Here is a 21,512-nt window from a genome sequence, read left to right as displayed (position 1 = left end):
TTCACGGACTTCGAAAAATTGATTTTCAGAAAAACGCGTTCAATTTCTTTCTTAAAAAGTGAGCAACATAATATTGTTGGTAACTTACACTGAATCATCGATCCCTGGTCCTACACTTACAAACTACAAGAAAATATATTCCCTTACCTCACCCCTCATGAACTCTGACAGGGGCAAAAACTTTTCCAGCGTAGCCTACTCTTCCTCAATTTCCTGGCATGGGGCCTGATTTCGTGACGATATTCATCGTGATCATTATGATGAGGATCTTCAACTCTTCCATGGATCGTATACACGAAATGCTTGCTCTCATTAGCGAAGTACCCTAAGGCAAGTTTTGCTCCTTCATAACTCATAAGGTTCAGTACCTAATAATTGATCTATTCGCCAATCCAGGACATACATTTAGAAGTTGTTTTGCTACAACAGGTGGAAGTACTCCAACATACATCACATATCATTAGGGAAGTTTTACGAATGATGTTTGTTGTTTCAACACATCGGTTTCGGAAAATTCAACGCAAAACTAGCAACTCTGCCGTTCGCAGCATGACGGTCGTCTGATAAAGCGATGATAAGAAAAATGAGTCCGATTGTTGCTCCCGCGCCGTGCAAAGGTTTCGTTGACGAGAATAAACTTTATTCCGCTCCAATTTCGCTCTGCCCTCGGGTGGCACAACCGCTCTTTCGTACGTCAACCAGCGTACGGAGCTCATCAAGTGGCAGCAGGTCCTTTCTGCTCGATATGCTAACAGGAAGACTCAGTCCCACGGCCGCTTCCGAGAGACAAGCTAGCACGGTTAGCAAGAAGACGCGAAATTTACGGCGGTGATCAAGGATAGTACACTCTTTAGTCTTGAAAAAAAGTACAAAACCTTGCTTGGTTTGTCCGCTCAAGCAAAAATCCAAGTGATGGTGGCTCAACGTGTTAACTGGCAGTGTGTTAATTAATCTAACGGCTTCTGCTTAACACTATTCGTGCTCAACGATGAGAGAAAGCCTCCTGTTGAAAATCTACGCACTGGTGAATATTTAAAAAGTGTGCTAGAAAACGATAGTAAGGAAGATATGTTAACTAATATCACGTCTGCGAATCTGAAAAAATAGCACACAAGTGATGGGTGGGAATTTTCAGATGCTCTCCCAGCTCCCGCAGTTTAATGGTCGAGGGACTGTTTCTGTATTTGTGTGCGTGTATCTATCGAAGGATAGAAAGTGCATGGCAGATAGCAGCCAGTTATCACATCCCTAATTGAGGTATCGAAGGATTATTTACACTAAATCGTATGCCTTTTAAGTGATAAGCTGATACGGTGAGCATATTGTCTACTGAAATTATGAAACAGGTGTTCAATTCACGGTATTATCTAGATACGAACTGTGCTGACAGAAATCGCTCACACCAACTTGCGTAAAGGTGCTTCAATCAAGTGTGTGAGTTTGTGTGGGTGGAAAGATCATTTTCTATTCGGAATACGGTCCTACCGCAGACTCCTCTTCCTTTGTTCTGTTTCCCGAGCAGCAGTGGTGGCTCATGATTCCACGTGTTTGAATAGTATCTGTGCTGTCTGGCAGGCTGGTACGCCCATCTGATGATTCTAGCCGTCATCGGAAGCCTTGAATTCGTTCTCACGAACACCGAATCGGTGGGCCCGTTTCTATCAACAGGAAAAACGATGCCAACGATGCCGAAAAGTAGTTATTTATGGTGCTCTTGAGCCTCGGGCGCTACGGGAGGAGAGCTGCACCAAACGGATAATCAATGTAAGTTATCATTCATCGATACCGTTATCGTCATATCTGATTTCTGAATGATGAAGGGAACGCAATTAACATTGACGTTATTGGTGTAATGTGTTATAATTGTATGTGTTGATCAACGAAATTGAAGCGAAACATGGTGAAATCATTGGCAACTAAAATCAAGGCATTCTTCAGTCGAAATGAAAATGCGTGGATTTCGCGGTTGAACTTATTTTAAGGGGCAATTTCCAATTTTGCGTTTTTCAACAATGGCAGTTTTCCTAAGATTGTAAGTTGAACGTTAAGAATTTCGCCGAAAGTTATGTTATTCTAATCAATTAAGATATCTGGATGTAATGATAATAATAAGCTACAGGATACTAGTGATAGAGCAAAAAGTACGTAATGTGAATTTCTCTGAAAATTTTTTTTTATTAAGAGTAACAATAGACATTTTAACACATTCTAGTCTTTCTGGAAGTTTTTCTTTACAACTAACCTCTTTTACTAATTTTTTTTTCGTCTTCAACTCTTCAGTGCTTATCTGTACAAATTGAACTGCTAGTGCAATCTAGTAGTTCAACTCGTGTTGAAACGAAATATATCTCTAAATATTAAATTTATTTATTTTGCCGATGCAATGGAATAGCCCCCCAAGTAGTACGTAAGTTGCTGACCTGTATCTTAAAACTGATCGTCCAACTTATCAACTTAGTTTATATTGCTTCTTGGTAACTGTTGTGCTATTGAAAAGCATTCGTTTTCGGTGTTTTGCAACGAGTCTCCAAGTTCTTCCATTGTTACAAGTAATAACTGTGCAACTCATCTAATATTATGATAAATCTCGTATGTTCAACAATCAGTGACATTTGCTAGAGATAAATTCAATATGCAACTATATAAGTTACGTTTTAATAAACATATGTTTTGCGAAAGTTCACATCAATTTGGAAAATCAATAGAGAAACTATCGAAAATAATCACCAAGGGCAAAGTTACGTTAATAATAATATGAGCGTATAAAGTATCGATTGCGACACTTATTTAAATAAAATAAAAACCTCATGTAGTTCCATCAGCTTTGTTTAAAACTCATGTGTCGATCTCATTACAAATGCAAAAAACAATTTCGAAACTCAAGAAAATTACTACGTAATGTAAACAAGAATTGTATTGATGTTTACAAAAATATAGCGAACGTTATTTTTTTATGAATAAGTTTCACAATTGATTTTTAAAACAACTCCTCCTTTCACGAACATGAAAAATATTATATATATGAAAACATGATAATTCTAAGCAGAGATGTCTATCTCCTCTGTGTGACGAAGAGCAAGCAAAATTTCTCCCCTCGCACTGACAACTTCAACGAGAGCTCTTCTCTTTCACATTTATACACCACTGTTATGTAAGTGTGCACGCATCATGAGTGCGTTTGTTTATTTCCTTTTACCTCTTCCACTGAATCGCACCAAAGTGCTAGAGCATTAGCTAATAAATTCTCTGAGGAGGATGCAGATACTTTCACAGAGGCAGTCACGTACCCAGAGGGGGGGCCCGAGGGGCCCGGGCCCCTCCCGAAATCAAAAACAGATATATAATTATTTAGAAGGTCTAAGACATGTGTTGCAGAAATAACAAGACAGTAAACGTAAAGAAATGTAATACAATAACAGTTCCAGTGGAAAAGTTTAAAGTGTCTGTTAAAAGAACCCGTAAAAAGCACACCGAGAATTAGGTACATAAGCAATCTTCAGTAACATTATTTTTTATCTTTGGGCCCCTCCCGAAACGAAATCCTGGGTACGGGCCTGCACAGAGGTGTACACGCCGGTGAGCACTCTGCTGTATGGTTTTCGTAGATGAAGCGTGGACACGCAAAATCAGCAAAATAAAACAATTTATCGTAAAATTTTCGGTTTTCCTTGCAAATTTTTCATAGCAAGGCCAGATCTACTCTATATTAATTGAAGTTCACAGAAGTGTTCGCTCACAATAACGCGCCAGTGGTCACTTGGGTGTATTTAGACGAGAGCGCGTGTGAGCGATTCATGCGAAGAGAATGTGTTTCACTCGCGCCAGCTGCTTTAACCACAAGCACACACTCAAATGCTGTCTATTCGACACTGAGAAGAAGTGCGCTTTCCTCTTTGTGCGGTGCTTCGTTTTTTTCATCCTCGGTGTGGCAAAAATCTGACTCTAGCGTGTATAACTCTTGTGAAATGCCATCTCTGATTCTAAGTATTGCATTGATCGTTCGTCAATATTTTAATAGAAAATCGACAATGACAATGTTGAGCAGAAGGCTGTGTTAAAAAAAATTTCAAATTATTTTGATAAAATAGATTTTTCAATGATTCTGAAAAATCGAAAAACGATTTTGGCATTAAAGATGCCTTCACTATACTGCGCCTGGTGTCAATAAAAATGTAAAATTAGCAGCGTAACCTTTTTCTGTCATAGTTTTGAACGATAATAACTCAGGCTTCTTTGATGGATTGAAACAATTTTACAACCAATCGATTCGAAACATTTCACTTAAAACTGTATGGCAACGTCGTTTCAGTGTTTTAATAGCGTACGGATCAAAAACTGGTTTGAAACGACCTATGTTTTCACGAACCAATCACAGCATGCTGTAATGATGTTATCCTTTTGATTTCTCTCGCACGGCCGACGATTTTAATCGTTCCTCTACACCTCACATTTTATTCAGTTGCAGTCCTGCTTCGATCGGTGTTTTACGTCATGTACGAAAATAGTATCACTCCGAATCTACGCACAATATGGAATCAATTAATATGTGCTATGGCACAATTTGCACTTTAGTGGCTGCATACGAACGAAACAGGTAGCTTGTCTACAGTGCTGGAATGATTGAGCGGGAAATTTTTCAGAATGTGATCATTTTAAACCCGACTAAATGTAACGAAAATATGTTTTGATTATCGGTTCGATTTTGTTTTATAAATTTACAAACAATTTTCTTTGATTTAACTACAATTCAGGCTAACGAGTCACGGATAAATAACATGAAAGAACATTTTTATCTGGAGAAAAAAATTCGAACCTACATTTACTATCGAATTTAGTTACTTTAAGGAATACGAGTGATACCCAGTTGAAACAAACATTTCACAGTGTGGAAAAATGAACCAAAAACGCGACGACTTTTTTTGGAGGCATGATACAGCTGACCACAAAGCACTTTTTTGGTGTAAAATGGTCAGTAAAACCGATTCCATGTATTCAGAAGGACCTCACGAAACGCTATCATGTTCATTTTACCCCAAGTTCAATTTTTATACTGCAATGTATTTAAGCTTAACTATATAACATGAAACATGAAGAACTTGCAGAAGAGCGAATAGAGTGTTTCCGATGTAAAAAAGTCTAACAAATCGATTGCATATAGTTTTATTGACAGCAGAAAAGTCATTGTACCGTTTTACCCCATTACTTTTATAGTTATAATACTCAGTTGAAATATGATCTACAATCCAAAAGCAGATCCAATACGATCTATCAATATTGGTTCATAATACGTGCAAACATCTGTGGCAGTACTAGCCTGTTTAACCCGTTTAACCCCAACTTATTTCATAAGTCGTATTTCTGGTTAAACTTTCTTTCGCATACCAAAAGCAGGATGATTGCGGTTGATGAAAATCGATTTATATTACGAACTATTTTCCAAATATGGAGCAAAATCTTAAGACTCAGTTTAAGGATAAATTGGGGTAAAACGGTATAAAAAGATTCATGCGGCCATTGAATCCAACTGTAATATTATTTTTAGGGATTTCTTCGTAATATCAATCGATTTTCATCAACCGCAATCAGCCTGCTACCGGTATGCAGAAGAACGTTTAACCATAAAAACGACTTATGAAATAAATTGGGGTAAAACGGGTTAAACAGGCTAGTACTGTCATTCCCATTGTGTTCGATTGAATTACTGATGTTTTGTACGTATTATGAACCAATATTGGTAGGTCATATTGGATCTGCTTCGGGATTATAAATCTGAATTCAACATAAAATTATATTTGTGGGAAAATTGGGGTAAAACGATGTAGCACGACGCATGCGATCATAAAGACTATCTGTTAATTATTATTTGAGGTTATATGCGAAACATAGAACTGTATTGTTTAACCAATATTGGTTCTAACACCGATCAGTAAAACTTTTTTCTGTAAATTCATGGAAGAAGATAACTGGGGGTAAAGCAGAATAAAGTTATTTGTGGTCAATCTTATTAAAAACAATCCATTTATATAACTTATGAGCATATCAGGAATATCTTCCGATTGGTCGAATTGAATTTTTTCCTGAGTTTCACAGTTAGTTTTCGAAGTAAAGTCAGAAAAAAGAGGAATTGGAGTAAAACGGGCATGGTAGAGAATTTTGCGGATCTTCTTACTATCATAAATCGATCCTACGGAAAAATTTGCATAAGAAATACTAACTTTGAAAATATTTGCTTAGGTTTTTATAAAATTATTGAGCAAAGTCGCGTTTTTGATCGTTTTTTCCCCACTGTGCATTGTTTCGAAAAAAAAAACGATTAAAGTTTTCATTCGTAACTAACCGTGCCTGGGCGCGCATCGTCCAAGCGCAGTTTAACAATTATACTTCAATAAAATGAAATCATATCTGTTTGATATTATCTAAATTAATGATAATGAATCCAAAAAAATAGAATTACGTCTATAGGAAAGGGCAGGGCCTAGGCCGGCAGCAAGCCTAAATCCGCCACTGTGTGATGTGTGTGAATGTTTTTTCCCGTCTGCTGCATACCGCATTCGCTTGAGTATATTGAATACCAATTAGTTATTGATTTCGATTATCCGGTAACTGGCAGGCCAACTATGAACCTTCAGCGATAAATTTTTCGGACCTAAGTTGAAGCGCTTGTATCTCGGAGATTTGTTGAAGGATTTGTAAACTTCAACTTGGTCCGAAAGCATTACTCCAATATTATACACTTAAAAATTTATTGGTTTGTCGACGAGGTCCTGGAACCTTCAATTTCAAGCGGTGTCATGCAAATGGATTCAGTTAAAGGTTGTGCTATAAAGATAATCAAAGATACTTCTTTTTCATTAAAAGGGATAAAACACCATTAACTATCTTCTAGCATTAGCCCATAATTACTATTATTGAACTAACCAATAATCCTGTAATATTTTTGGTTAGAATGGTCTGATCAAGCAAAATTCAAACTAATTGTAGCAAGAACAATAAATCGTTATGCAGCAAAAATTTAATCAAGTTGTCCGTAAAATGTTTCCAAAGATTCAGAATAAAATTCTGGGAGTTATCTACCTCTTTAACCCTTGGTTTAGTACAAATGAGTTGCACAGATTCACATATATAGAATAATTTTAATTTTTATTATTTCATTTTTCAGCCGTTACTTGCTCTTCTAGTCTATTATTTGTTAGAATTTACATAAATAGTGTAAAATTTGCATCAGCTTAGCGGTTTGAATTGAACTGCATGGTGACAATGGCAATTCTATTTGAACTGCTTAAAGCACTGATGAAAAAAAATAACACATCTGTCAAGGCGAACAACTGGTTGCAAAATATAGCGCATACTTTGTTACTAATAAGGTCAATATTTAATCAAGAGAAAAGTGCGCAAATAGAACTTTGGGAGATTTTATCCGAGTTTCGACGGTGATCGAATATGAATGCTTCCGAACAATTTGCGAGTTAAGTTCAAATTATGTTTCGGGAAGGTAAAACATAAGTCTATAAATTAAATGATAAATTTTCTGAATTTGACAGAACCTGACATAAATTGCGCAATTATTTACAAAATGGCACTGGCTGGAAGATTTATGACAAGTATGTTGGCATGCCATAATTGTTTTGTGAAGCAACATACCCATTTTTTCTTGATTTGGCTGGCTTATAAATCATGCTGTAGATTTTTCTCGACCACTTCGGAAAAGTTAACCGCATTACCTCACTTCTAAGGCCCGTCATGGAACCAGTCAAACACCAGTCACGAGAAGTGTAATATTTGATTAAGATGAATGGCACATATTTCCCATGAAGTCTATTTGCCGATACTAGCGCTCTTGCTGTTCAATTTTGGGATTGAGTTTAGGCCACTATGGCTGAAGGTCAGATTCTTTAGAAAACATTTAATCAATGCTATGAGCATTCGGGACGCTTGCGTATATTGTCTGAACACGATAAATTTTTCGTAATCAAATAAGTTGAATGTTTTGAAATTATGAGCTGATAGCATTGTGATCGCTGGTTATCAAACTGATAGATTTTAGAATAATTTTGAATAATTATTCTACTCTAATTGTTGAAAGTTTTGTCTACTAATCGATTCACTGGCTAAATACAGGGTTGCACAGAAGAACCTGGCACATTTTGTTCTACGAACGAAACAAAGAAGGGATAAACCGTACACGGCATCGGAAAGTAGAAGGAGAAAGGTTTATTTTCCTCTAGTAGTTTTCCGTGGGCCAAATGTCGACAAATTTTCAAGTTCAACTTATATGTAGAATTCACAAAAATATCTGTTTGAGAAAAATTCGCGATGAAAGTAAGAAGGTAAACTAAAATGCCATAGTACGGAATATTCAATTTACATTGATTTGCAGTTATAAAAAAAAAGTGAAAAATAACCCAAGGCTGCTCTTGTATTGCATTTTTGAAAAACGACGTATGAAACACTGCACTATGGTCCGAAACGGGAAATTAGCGTGACAAAAATATTTTCACTATTAAATATTAGTTTTTTGTAGTTGGTGTCTTCACAAAAGTTGTTTGTAATCAAATAGCGCTCCTTTTGAGAGAAAAAGTTACTAGGGTGGTCCTCATTTAGATTGAAATCTGAAATCTAACTTTTTTAATGGAACTCAAAAATGATTTTATTGTGCAATAAAGTTATAGGAAATTTTATTTTGAGCAACTTTGTTGAAAAAAGCACCTCTCTAGCTTTCCATTTGATCGAGTTACATCAATTTTCCCTGGCTCCTGGAAACTCACTTTTTTTGTTCTAACTTTTTTGTAAAACGTTCTACGGGTAAGTTGTATTCAGAAGAGCTGTTGAATTATTCATTTGCACAATTTTGCTCACCCAGGCTTTTTTATATGAGCAACCTGTAAAAAGTTATGATTGTTTTTTCATCAAAAAGTAATCAAACTTCAAATATCAATATTCATTAGATGCCAGATCGATAAAAAATTATCCTGTGCGGCTCCTGAAAGGTCATAATATAAGAAAAAATTTTAGAGAAAATTGGAAGGGTGTTATTTTTTTAACTTATTTAAATTAGTTTTAAAAATACCTTCAAAATCTCAAAAATATTGCATAACTCTTAAACGCCTTAACGTATCAGCATACTTCCTTCAGCAAAATAATAGTATCAAATTAGTTCTACAAGTGTTCCATACATTGCCCTTTCGGGAAATGAGACACAAAAACTACAGCCGAAAATAGAGTAAAGTTGTCTTCAAACTTTTCCGTAGAACGTTTCACAAAAAAGTTAGAACAACAAAAGTGATTTTTCGGAAGCCCTACTTTCAATTGGGAAAATTGATATAACTCGATCAAATAAAGAGCAAAGTTGCTGAAAATAAAATTTCCTACAACTTTATTGCATAACAAAATCATTTTTGAGTTCAATGAAGAAAGTTAGATTTCAGATTTCAATTTAAATGAGGACCACCCTAGTAATTTTTTTCATCAAAAGGAGCGCTATTTGATTACAAACAACTTCAGTGAAGACTCCAACTACAATAAACTAATATTTAATAGTGAAAATAGTTTTGTCACTAATATTTAATAGTGAAAATATTATTTCCCGTTTCGGACCACTGTGCATTGTGTTCTCGGAATAGTTTTTCATACATTGCTCCGTGTATGTTTTCGTTTTTTTTTTGTGATTTGTGTATTGAAAAAAAAACACTCAAACGAATTGTTTACCTGCAAAAATATGATTTTTTTACCTTTCTTATTATTCAAAAAAATAAGTAAAAATAAAAAGTAACCTTGGAAAAAAATTTTGAGGCTCGGAAGGCCTAAGTGTGTCGATTTAGCTTAACGAGCTGAGTGTGTTGTTCTCAAAGAGGTCGAGATCTCAAATTATTGTACGTTACAACTATTCGTGAGTTTCAAAAACATTTTAAATTGAAGCAGAAAATGCCGGAGCCTTTTCGTAATACTGTGAAGCTGTGGGCGAAATTTTTTAAAACTAAAACCTCCAAGCCAATTCCGGGCTGTTCGGATACCAGAGAATGTTGAACGAGTTCGATCCGCTCTTGTAAAGAGTTCCGCGCGTTCGGGTAAGAAACAGGCGGCTGCTCTTCAAATTTCTGGTCGTTCTTTCCATCGAATGGTCAAGAAAGATTTGTCGTTCCATCCATATAAGATCGTCATCACACAATAGTTGAAGCCGGCGGATTAGGGAGCTTGTTTATCGTTCGCGAACTCGAAATGCTAGGCAGTGGTGATATTTCCCTAAGCAACAAAATGCGGTAAACAAGCAAAATTACCGTTATTATAAACATCAACAAGCCCAGGACCTTGGACGATCTGCGGGATAACATTTGCCGTGAAATTAATATGCACTTACTTTTCTCAGAGATGGCTGAACCGATTTTCCCAAAATCCGATTCAAATGAAAGGTCTCATGATCCCATAGCCTGATATTGAATTTCATCCCGATCCGACGTTCAGTTCCGGAGATATAGGATGAAATGTAGCGAAAAAATGGAAAAAATGTGCACTCTCTTTTTTCGGAGAAGGGTGAACCGATTTTCACAAACTAAAATTCAAATGAAAGATTTTATGGTCCCATAGTTTGCTATTGAATTTCATTTGGATCCGACTTCCGGCTCTGGAGTTACATTGTAAAATGTGAAAATTAAAAAAAAAAAGTGTGCGCTCAATTTTCTTTGAAACGGCTCAACCGATTTTCACAAACTAAGATTCAAATGAAATATCTCATAGTTTTCTAAAAATTTGTTGAACATTTTATTAGGATCCGAATTCCGGTCTCGGAACTAAAGCGTGATAAGTGGAGAATTACCAATTTCATTCGTATTATTTCACGAACGATGGTCAAAAACAGGTACAAATCCCATAAAACTGTCTGATAAATTCTTCTAGTTTACAGAACCTATTAGATTGTGGGCATAAAAACTAGATTCGGCACTACTGATCCCCTTTTTCCTGTTCCGGAAGCACCGAAAATTGTGAAGAAAAACTTTAAAAAATAGAATTCACTTCGAATTCTCAGCGATGCTTGAACAGATTTTCACAAATCTTGATTTGAATTGAAGCTCATATTATCTTTAAAGCTACTGTGAAATTTCATCCAGATCCGACTTCCAGTTCCGCAGCTACAGGGCGATGAGTGTCAAAGTTTTCGTTTCGCCATATAGAATGACAATATGTACAACACCGGTACGTACGAAATAGAGCATGAGATAGTAAGTCTAGGTTTAACTAAGCTCAAAACTAATCCGGTTTCGGAAGAAGAAGAATGGTGATTAAAAACTGCAAAGAGGATCTAACTTAATTTTCTTTAAGATGGCCAAATCGATTTTCACAAACTTATAGGTTCAAAGGAAAAGTCTTATAGTTTCATGCGGAATTCCTAAATTTGTTGTGGATGCTACTTCCGGTTCCGGAGCGACAGGGTAAACAGAATTTGTAGAGTTTGTTAGATTAAGTCCGAACAAACCTTCCTATTTATATTCAATGATCAGTTGTTTTTGCGAATTCCACAGTAATATTTTTGATGTTATGAATAATATGAAAAAGTCATCATTACACCACTAGGTGAATTAAAACAGGTTTCTACTTTTTTGCTAGTTAGTTTTTTCGTCTAGCACATCGGAGCTTTAATTGATTTACATAATAAATGTGTCAGGTTTCTATGGATAACCCTGTATAAAAACCAATTAACAAGATCAAGACAGTTTTGAGCCAAGTGGAGAAGATTTTTCTGTTTTTTTTTTGCATCGTTACTTCTAAAAACTCCTAAGAATTTTCAACACTCATCATCCTGTATTTCCGGATCTAGAAGTTGGGTTTCGATGAAATTAAATGTCATACGGGATAATAATACCTTTCATTGGATATTAAGACGTTTTTTTCCATTCCAATGTTTTTGACTATTTTTTTCCTGAGCTTCCGGAACCGGTAAAGTCAATTGACCCTTCCTGAAACGAAATACTGGGTACGGGCCTGGTTAGAATGAGATCTGCTGTCTCTGTTCGATAGATTGACCTTGAAGGTTAAATAAAAATAGGTTTATTCACTTCGAGTTTTCGCGTCGCTAGATCAACAGTATTGAAAAAAATTTCAACCATTTTTTCTCCTGTATCAGATTTTATCACAATTCGTTAATTAAAAGTCGATTAATTGTAAAAAATAATATGGCAACTCTGCTAATGGGATGACTATTGGTACAAATAGCTTCATGCACAGTGCCAAAGCGTTTATGAGATGCATATCCAGGATGCTAAAGTATTGTACGAAATAAAACCAATCTTCTGAATGGAACCGATTCAATAAATGGATCTATGATTCGTTGTGTGAAATTAAACTCGAATTCCTTGTGACTGGAACAGAACTAATTCAATTATATAGTTTCTCAACAAGGAACAAGTATCCCCATTGAATAAATTGTCAATTTGATACCGAACAAGACAAAATCGGCTCCTCCTGTTGATTCCGTTCCGATTAAAGAAACTGAAATGAAAATTTAATTGGCCGTATGCAATCTCCGCTCACGTGCGACAATTTCCTGCGTGATTCGCGTGAAGCCGAAACGTGCGTCAACGCGTAGCTCCGCCGAAGAGCGTCACCATGTGATGCTTGTCCCGATGGTAAGCCATTGGCTATGCGAAAGCTTTGCTTTCACTTCCTGATAAAACCTGACTGTCTGGTATGGGAGAAGGGTACACAGTATCGGAAATAACTTGCTGGCACGAGAATCGTTTGCATAGTGGTGGGTGGGCACCTACAACCGTTGGCATCCTGTCAGTGCAAATACCGACTGTACGATAAGCCACTTCGTTGTAGCTTATAGGTGTATGGACTGTTGCGTGTGTCTACTGTTGGGTCTAATCAGATATGATGTTTGAAAACGATTGTAAAATAATTGCTTTGTTTCTGGACTTTAATCATCAGCAGTTGGAATACCTACATTCAATTACATTCTTTCATCCTTGCAATAGGGACGAAACCATACTGTGATACTACTTACTGTATGCAGTCATAACGTCTGGTTATTTTTAGTAAGTATGTTTCTACTTGAGAATTCAGAGAGAAGGAAACAAGTCAAGTGGGTGGCAAAAGGGCAGTGATGCAGCAGCCACCAAACGACGGAACAGGAACAGGGCGTACAGATAAGTGTTTTTGTTCCTGCCGACGATGCCTTTGTGTCGGCATGAGAGATCTTAATCCGGATTTTTCCCAAGAAGACGATTCGTATCATCTTCATCTTCGCTTTGAAGATATGCTGACGAACCGTTTCCCTTCGGTCTCATCGTGAGAATGCGTTATTTCGTTGTATATACAAACACTATATCTACTGCTTCAGTTTACATAAGATTTGTGAACAGCCAATACAAATCGCGTAGGGCTTCACTGGCGAGGGTGGCCTCGTTAGTTAGGTTGTATGGAATATGAAAAACGATTCCACTTTTGCCTTGTGTTACTCGATAGGGTGTTGGCGTCGATGCCCACGGTTACAGGAAAATCGAGGAGAGAAATGCTGAAGCATTGTTAGGTCAATTTGAATAGCGCTAACGGAATTAATCGGTTTTTGCTTCAAAGTTTGTCGGAATCGGCGATGAAAAGTTCCCTGATTAGGCAATACAACAAAATGTTATGCTTCACTTTTTCTGCAGTAATATTTTTCTACTTTTTCCGCCATAATAGATTTATACTTTCAAGTAATTGACATACGTTTTTCCTCGACGAAATATCATTCTAACAGTGCATAATATAAGTCAGAGCATATGAAGTAGGCCTATGATTAATAGGATTTATCTTGAATTTCGATAACTATATATTAATTCAGTTCTGTTTATTATAATCATTTTTGTGATTTAAAAATGGTGTGCTATGCCTGCGTTATTAGAATTTCTATTGATCTCGTTTTCACATTTCTATGACCTTGTTTTCACGTAATAGCCAAAGCTTCGTCAGTAAGTGTAAAAGTTCAACTCAACAATGTAAAATCTACGTGAAGATTCACAATATGTAAAGAATTATTTCCATTAGACAATGCATTTTTTTGCTTGATAATATTATGCAACTAAAATCTGTAAGGACTTCTATGTATACAAAACCAATTTCTTCACTATTTAACTCGCTAGCTCGCAAGCCGCAGTTCACAGCCGGTGGTTTCGAAACAACAAATTGCGATCGGTGATGCAGCGAAATACTAGTATTGAGTCGCCCGATGACATTTAGATGTTTTTTTCCGTTTATGCTAAAAATTACTGTTGTGATTGGCTGTCCTAAGGCGCGTTAGCGGGTTAATCTATTTTAAAATAAATCACATTGCGCAAAAGATCGATAATAGAAACAACGGATTGAAAATCTGCGAAATCATATCTCTCAGAGATAAGGCTCCAGTCTGCAAGGTTAATCCGAGAAAGTATTCGGAGTCTTTTTCGCAACCATTTGAAAAAGCACAATCAGGATAGCAAGCCAAAAAAATAGTAGGAACCGTACATGAGAGCAGTGTGCAACAAGATGAAGCACTAATTACATTTTTTTTTTGCTAGCTGACCTGGCTTCCGCAAGTCCTACTATAACTGTTCAATTCATTTTTGGCTTATTTTACCCTTCTGCTAATCGGGCCGATATATCTGGAAAAAGTTTTTGACTTTCTCATATAGAAAGGTTATGCAAGGTGCTGGGGTCCACTAGGAGATTGATGGTACCTATTAGCTCTCCCCTGACAGTACCAGCCTAGATGCCGTGTGGAATCCGGCGGAAAAAAAATGAACCAAGAATAGATCCACATCCATGTCGTAAAAGGCGACAATTGCAGGAGTTTTTTTTCCTTTCAGTTATCAGATATTTTCAATATTTCACTTCTGATTTATCTATTTTACTAAATTATCTCTTCAGTCAATCTATCAATTTCCGTCTAGCTTCGGAGAAAAGTTTTATATGTAATGTTTTCTTCTTCCATGTTATTGATTGTCTTTCAGGATTATAAATTGAATGATAAAAATCAACTATTGCTCAAATCCGTTGATATTACAAAGTTAATAACAGAGATAACATATATCGGTATATTGAATAGATAGTAAAAAACGTGTTTAATCCACCTAGCAGTGAGATGATACCTATTTTTATCAATCCGCATGTGTTTTTTGCATGAATATTCTTCGGTGTTTAAGTTTTCATGACATTATTTTAATGACCGTCGTTTTAAGCGACGATTTGAGATTTTAATCATTCATTACTCTGTAATGTCGAAACTGCAAATCGGATCGAATTTGAATCTAGAAGTGTGATAATCGATTAAACATGCCATGATATGAAAGTTCCACTCTAGAGTTTACGGTAATTTAAGGTACTTCCATAGCCGGTATTCAGGAAGCAGCATAACCCAAACCGATTCGTATGGCCATATGACGAATAAATTACAACAGTTTTGAGTCCAACTTTGAAGCTCAATCCCATCTTCTATATCGGTTTGAATTTTAAAAATTCATCATCATGTAATTCGAGAACCGGAAGTCATAATTGGGTAAAATTAATTAATTTTTGTATATAAGTTTGTTTTAATTTGAGTTTTTGTTTCTGAAATTTGATTAGGCTTTTTTTGAGAAAACGATTGAGCTTTGAGAAACGATTTTATACTGGAACCGGAATTCTAAAAGCGGTATGGCCGAAGTCAGATAAATTCACCTGAGTAGCTGTACAGTTTACATTTGTTTCAAAATATTTGAAAATCAGTTAGGACATCTTTGAGAGATCATAGCACGAATTAAATTTTTAGGTGCCTTCTGATCGACAACTGAATACCACTAAAACTGAAAAAAGTTAATTTTTTTATCGACTATCCAAATCTGCTAACCCGATAAACCTGATTAATTTATGTGAAATAGACATTTTTATACTATCCCCGAAACCGGAAGTTGGATCTGACTGAAAAGCAAGATGTTTTATAGAATCTTGAAACTTTTAATTTGAATCTTAGATGATTCTTAGATTTCATTTGAATCTTAGATCGGCTCAGCCATCTACGAGAAAAATGAGTTACACAATTTTGATTTCGTTTCACATATCATCCTGTAGTTCCAGAATCAGAGGTCGGAACCAAACATAATGCAGGAACTTTGTTTGGGAGCATACGACTTTTCGTATGAATCTGAATTTGTAGAAAAGAAATTTTCCGAGAAAATTAAGTGAAATTCTTTGTCACACACGCATTTGCTGATCTCGACGAACTGATTCGAATGGTATATGGATGTTATGTTGTTCCAGCATTTATTGCTGTAAGTAGTTTAAAACAAAATAATTAAAAAAAATCTGCCATCATCTGGTTTATATATGTCATATTCGAACGATTATGTTGCCAAAAACGAGCCGTGCTAAAATCGGTCCAAGGCTAAATGTCATGAAAAAGGATCCTTTTGGTACTTAGAAACAATTGTATGTAACAGTATAAAAAATCGTGTTTTCCGTTGCTCCCATCCATTCCTTTGTCATACAGCGCTCAAAACTCCTACTGCTGGAATAGGGGGAAAAGTCGCTTACAGAAAAATTTCGATATCTCCGTTAAAAATGGACGGATTTTAACAATCTATGGCTTGTTGGATAGGTATTACCGTGCGGAATCTAAGTCTGAAAACATATTCTGTTTTCAAGGTCAATTGTGACAGATACTGTCAAAAACTGAAAATTTTGACATAAAACTTTGTATAACTCAAAAAGTAAACATCCGATCTTAAAACCATTCAATAGCGTTTTGGGTGACGGGGAGACCTTTCATTTGCGACTAGTTTGATCAAAATCAGTTCAGCCATCTCTGAGATCTCGACCTCTTAGTTGACAACACACATACAGACACACACATACACACACACACAGACATTTGCTCAGTTCGTCGAGCTGAATCGATTGGTATATGTCATTCGGCCCCTCGGACCTCGGAAAAATTTTCTAAAGTTTGAGCGAATTCTATACTTATTTTTTATATATATATATAAAAATAGGTAAAACACTTGATATTATTATTTCAAACAATAAATTAATATTTTTTCACGGTAGCCGGCTGCCCAGATAACCATTTATTAATTTTAATAAATAAATAAAACAATAAAGCGGAAATAATAAAGAATCAAGACGCGCGTGAAATCTGTTGACCTTTAATTGGTGATTTAAAATGATTTTAAAACAACTGTTTAGAATATGTCAATGCAATGAATCAACTATTTTGTCTAAATCCTATTCACTCGTTTGTTTTGTATCACGTAATTTCATTTATAAAAAATAGGCAAATTTTTAATCTTTACGCGATAGTATTGCAAAAAATTTTCTTCAGTTTCCTCGAATAAGAGCTGTGAATCAAGACTTCCCGGGACTTCAATATAGGATATTATTGAAACGTTCACTCGAAAAGTCAGTGAGTTTAGTGGTGCATCCGAGTATCTTGAAACCGGAACATATTGAGTCGCGCGCGAATAATACCAATACTGAAATTTTTACTAACAAATATCCTTCTCCCGTAACACTTTTGGAGTGCGCAGTAGTATATACGGCCTCTAGTAACAACACGTGTTGGACTAACATCCCTTCCCATTCCTTAGACGATCTACATTCGGGTCTGGCCGGCGTCGGTACTGATCAATGAATCCTGGGATTACCAGAAGATGAACAGTGAATTATGATTTACCACACGGAGAACCCATCGATCATAAAATTGCGATATCGCAGTTTTTGATTTTTGCGATAGTTGATTTAACTAATTTATTTTTGATTCAACCAATATGGTTTTTGATTTGCATATATTCAAGTAGTTGAAAAATATGTTGTTTTGAATGCTGTCAAATGCCGGAGACAGTTGAAAGCAAAACAATAATTGCAATGCAAAATCAACAACTTTTTTAATTGAAATCTGTTCGCGTCGCTTCAAAATGTCAATGAAAACAACATCGATGGTTAAAGCGTTTTGTGAAATTGTGTTCATTCGATTTGAGAAATTTATGATAACAAGTGTTTATATAATAGCGGTGTTATGATAAAGTTAACCTTGTTTAAGATGAAAATGATTTGGTGACAAATTAGAAAATGTTAATGAATGATCATCTCGTAATCTTTCAGGTATGCGCAAAAATTTCATGCTTCAAATTCGATCATTGATTTACTTCCAGCAGACTGTTTTACTTCCAGCTGTTTGATACCGATGATGGTGTTCATGCATTAGCAATAAAACGCTTTTTGACATGAATTTAATTTATGAAAGTAACAAGAGCGAAGGGTTTCAAACACACAGAACGCGCTGCGATTGAATGGCGCGTTTGAATTGCCGTCGCAAAATACCAATTCCCAGCGGTTGATGCACCCAAGCTCATATAAATTGACTAAAATTTTCGCAAATCAATAGTATTGTTCGAATTGATTCAACTATTTGCAATGTCTAAAACAAATAAAACCGATTTATTTTTCAACTAACAGAATTTTGTTTCAATAACAACACCAGTTATTTCAACTAAAATATTTGTTGAAATTGAAAGGTATGTGTCCTCACTAATTGACAGCATTTTTTTTCAAACAGTTAAATTAATTGTTTCAACCATCGTTTCTGATAATCGAAAAACAAAAATGACAGTTTAGTTAAAACAACAATCGATTAGTTGTACCAAATTTTAACCAATCGATTTCAGAAAATCAACTTATATTCTGATTGAAAGGGAATCGCGGGTGGTTCCGTGCAGTCCCAGGTCGGATCATCTAGAAACTCCCTGCACAATTTCATCTAATCCCGATCAGTAACGGAGTGGCAACCAGGGGTGGTCGCTCAAGCTCAAGCTCTCATATAGAAAAGTTATGCAATCACTGTGAATTATGGGGTAAAATGTGCAAAAAATTGTGAAAATAAGTCCACCAACTTATTCCGGAGATGGCTGAACCGATTTTCACAAACTTAGATTCAAATGTGGTCCCATACAAAATTCCTGAACATTATTTGGATCCGACTTCCGGTTCCGGAGTTATGGGGTAAAATGTGAAAAAAATGAAAATATGTGTAACTTTTCTCATAGATGACGCGACCGATTTTCACAAACTTAGGTTCAAATGAAAGGTCCCATACGTAATTCCTGAATTTCATCCGGTTCCGACTTCCGGATCCGGAAATATAGGGTAAAGTGTGTTAAAAATTTTATACCATCACTGAAAAGAGCGAAAAAACATGCTTACCCGACTATCTCTAATAGACACATAACTTATTTTAAAAATTTATTTGCGTTTCATCTTCGACTCGTCAGGACATAACAGTTTAGGGTCTAACGGGTGAAAAAAATACTATTTTAGCTAAGTTTTTCTTAGAGCTATCGTTTAAAATTTTTTGTTCAGTTTTTTTAATTTTTGACGGTTGTTTGAACTACGATTTTTCACGAAAAAATCTTTCATTTTGTAGCTGTAAGACCACCCCGAAATAATGAAAAATGAAAAGGAAAACGTTGGGGTTGGGTATTTTATATGTAGAAAGTGCGGGCAAATTTTGAAACTAATTGGTAGAATAGTTTAAATCGTGCTATCGAGTTTGTCATATTTTCAAGCTAATCCAAGAAGAACTCTTGAGCCTGTGTGCCGAGCTTTAGATTCTTCGCAGTATGAGATAAAAAAGATATAGGCTCAACTTCCAGAGTTTTGTTCCGATAGCTTTGAAAATTCGACAAAATATTCTTGAAATGTTTTACATAAATGATTTTTCCAAAGTGTTAGACCCTATTCTACCCTTAACAGATAAAATACGTGTATTAAGAGGGAAGAGACAGGCAGCCTTAGGCCATTTTTCACTTGAAATTTTTTTTAAACTGTAAATGAAAGGTATTTAAAAATTTCCACTCAGGCATTTTTATATACTACCTTACTTTCACTATGATTTTTTTAATAAAAAAATTCTTTAATAATTTATACTTAAAATTGAACTCCATGGTGGGAGCCTTGGGTCACAACTATCATAATTAAATTTATAATTGTTTCAAGTGATAAAACTGAATAAGAAAGTATTTGCTCTCAAATTGTTTATGTTTACTAGAAGTAATATCGTAAATTATGATGGTTTATGTCATGCAAGTACAAACGATCAAAATATTTATTTGAAGCGTAATTGATTTATACACTTGACGCACACACACATTTACACACCTAACGTTATTTTTTTTGCTGATATTCTAGATGTTGAGGACATCTTACGTTTTTCGTTCGAAACTGCACATTTCTGGTCCGTTGTTGATTTTATATCTGTTTTTCTCAGTACATGAGCAGTGACCCAACTTCGTCTATACCAGTTCCCGATTCTGGAAGTACCGAAAACCGTGGTCAAAGACTTCAAAACGAAACTCACATCATTGTCTTCGTAATGAATGAGCCGATTTTCACAAACTTGGGCTCTACTGTAAGGTCTCATGGTTTTATAGGTTCCTATTAAATTTGATCTGGATTTTGATTTCTGGTTCCAGAATTACAGAGTATAGTGCGTTTAGTTGGCTCAAAACAGTTTCAATGTGTAGATTACGCTAGTTTATACTATAATAAACTTTCTCATATTTATTCAAAATTCAATGAAATTATATTTGTGAAATACCACAATAATGTTAATGAGAGTATAAGTAATCGGAGACGAGTATAGCGTGTTTCATTTATGAAAAAATTCAGTTTCATTCGCACCCATCCAGTTTCTTCATTGACATCACCCACCCACCTGTTTTAATATGAATTCTGCATTAATCTCCCGTATTACGATGGTGTTTAGTCTACTTGTTTCAGTCACCTGTTCAATAATTACTATAAAGTACTGAAGTACCTGAAGTTAAAATATGCATTTGAAACCGAAATTAAGTGTACACGCAGAGAAAAATATTGTAGAAGTAACTATTTTTTGGTTTCACCCAACGATTTATTTTATTGAATTAGTAACCAAAGAAAATTATTTTGTTTCAATAAATTTTTTTTTATAAAAGGTGCAAATATTTTATTTGTGCGTTCCTGTTGACTTGATTTAAATTTAACTTGCAAAATCAGTTTAAAATCATTTAACTTTAGATAAAGGTAATATTTACAGTGCTATGAATTTAAAAATTTTGTTGTTGAAATGAATCGTAAGATATATACCGAAATTGATTAGTATTTCCACATACGCTTTAAAATAATCATTAAGAAAATAAAAAGATTTCTTTCTAACTTTCTTCAAAACTGATTATATTTCGATTTTTATCCATTATCAAATGCTTTTGTAGTGCGGCAATCAAATTTTTCATATGCTACAATCAAGCTTCTGGTATCCAATGAATCGGTGCTCCATCAGTCCTGTCAGTGTAAAGATCCTGAATCAAATATTTTGTGTACAAAATGTGTTATGTAATGTTATGCAGGTTTAGTAATATTTTAAAAATCTACTGACTGTTTTGAAATTTTAAACAAGCTTCATTTCTCTGCGTGTATAATTAAAGATTATAAAAAAAATCTTTCTCTGGGAATCAACTTCGCTGCGCAATTATTTTTCCATGCATTCGCTAGTATAT

At 35.3% G+C, this 21,512-nt stretch overlaps 1 protein-coding gene across 1 annotated transcript in view; it reads left to right on the top strand.

Moving 5' to 3' along the window:
- The first annotated feature begins 741 nt into the window (after positions 1–741).
- The window catches only part of LOC131432988 (Kv channel-interacting protein 1), a 90,415-nt gene continuing 69,644 nt past the window's right edge, over positions 742–21,512 (top strand). Inside the window, exons 1-2 of the mRNA XM_058599688.1 lie at positions 742–1,313; positions 1,372–1,764. The gene's annotated coding sequence lies outside the window, so the exon portion shown is untranslated. The remainder of the gene's footprint in view (positions 1,314–1,371; positions 1,765–21,512) is intronic.

The sequence above is a fragment of the Malaya genurostris genome, chromosome 2 (genome assembly GCF_030247185.1).
Source record: "Malaya genurostris strain Urasoe2022 chromosome 2, Malgen_1.1, whole genome shotgun sequence".
Classification (NCBI taxonomy): domain Eukaryota; kingdom Metazoa; phylum Arthropoda; class Insecta; order Diptera; family Culicidae; genus Malaya; species Malaya genurostris.
This window is presented reverse-complemented; position numbering and strand designations above follow the sequence as displayed.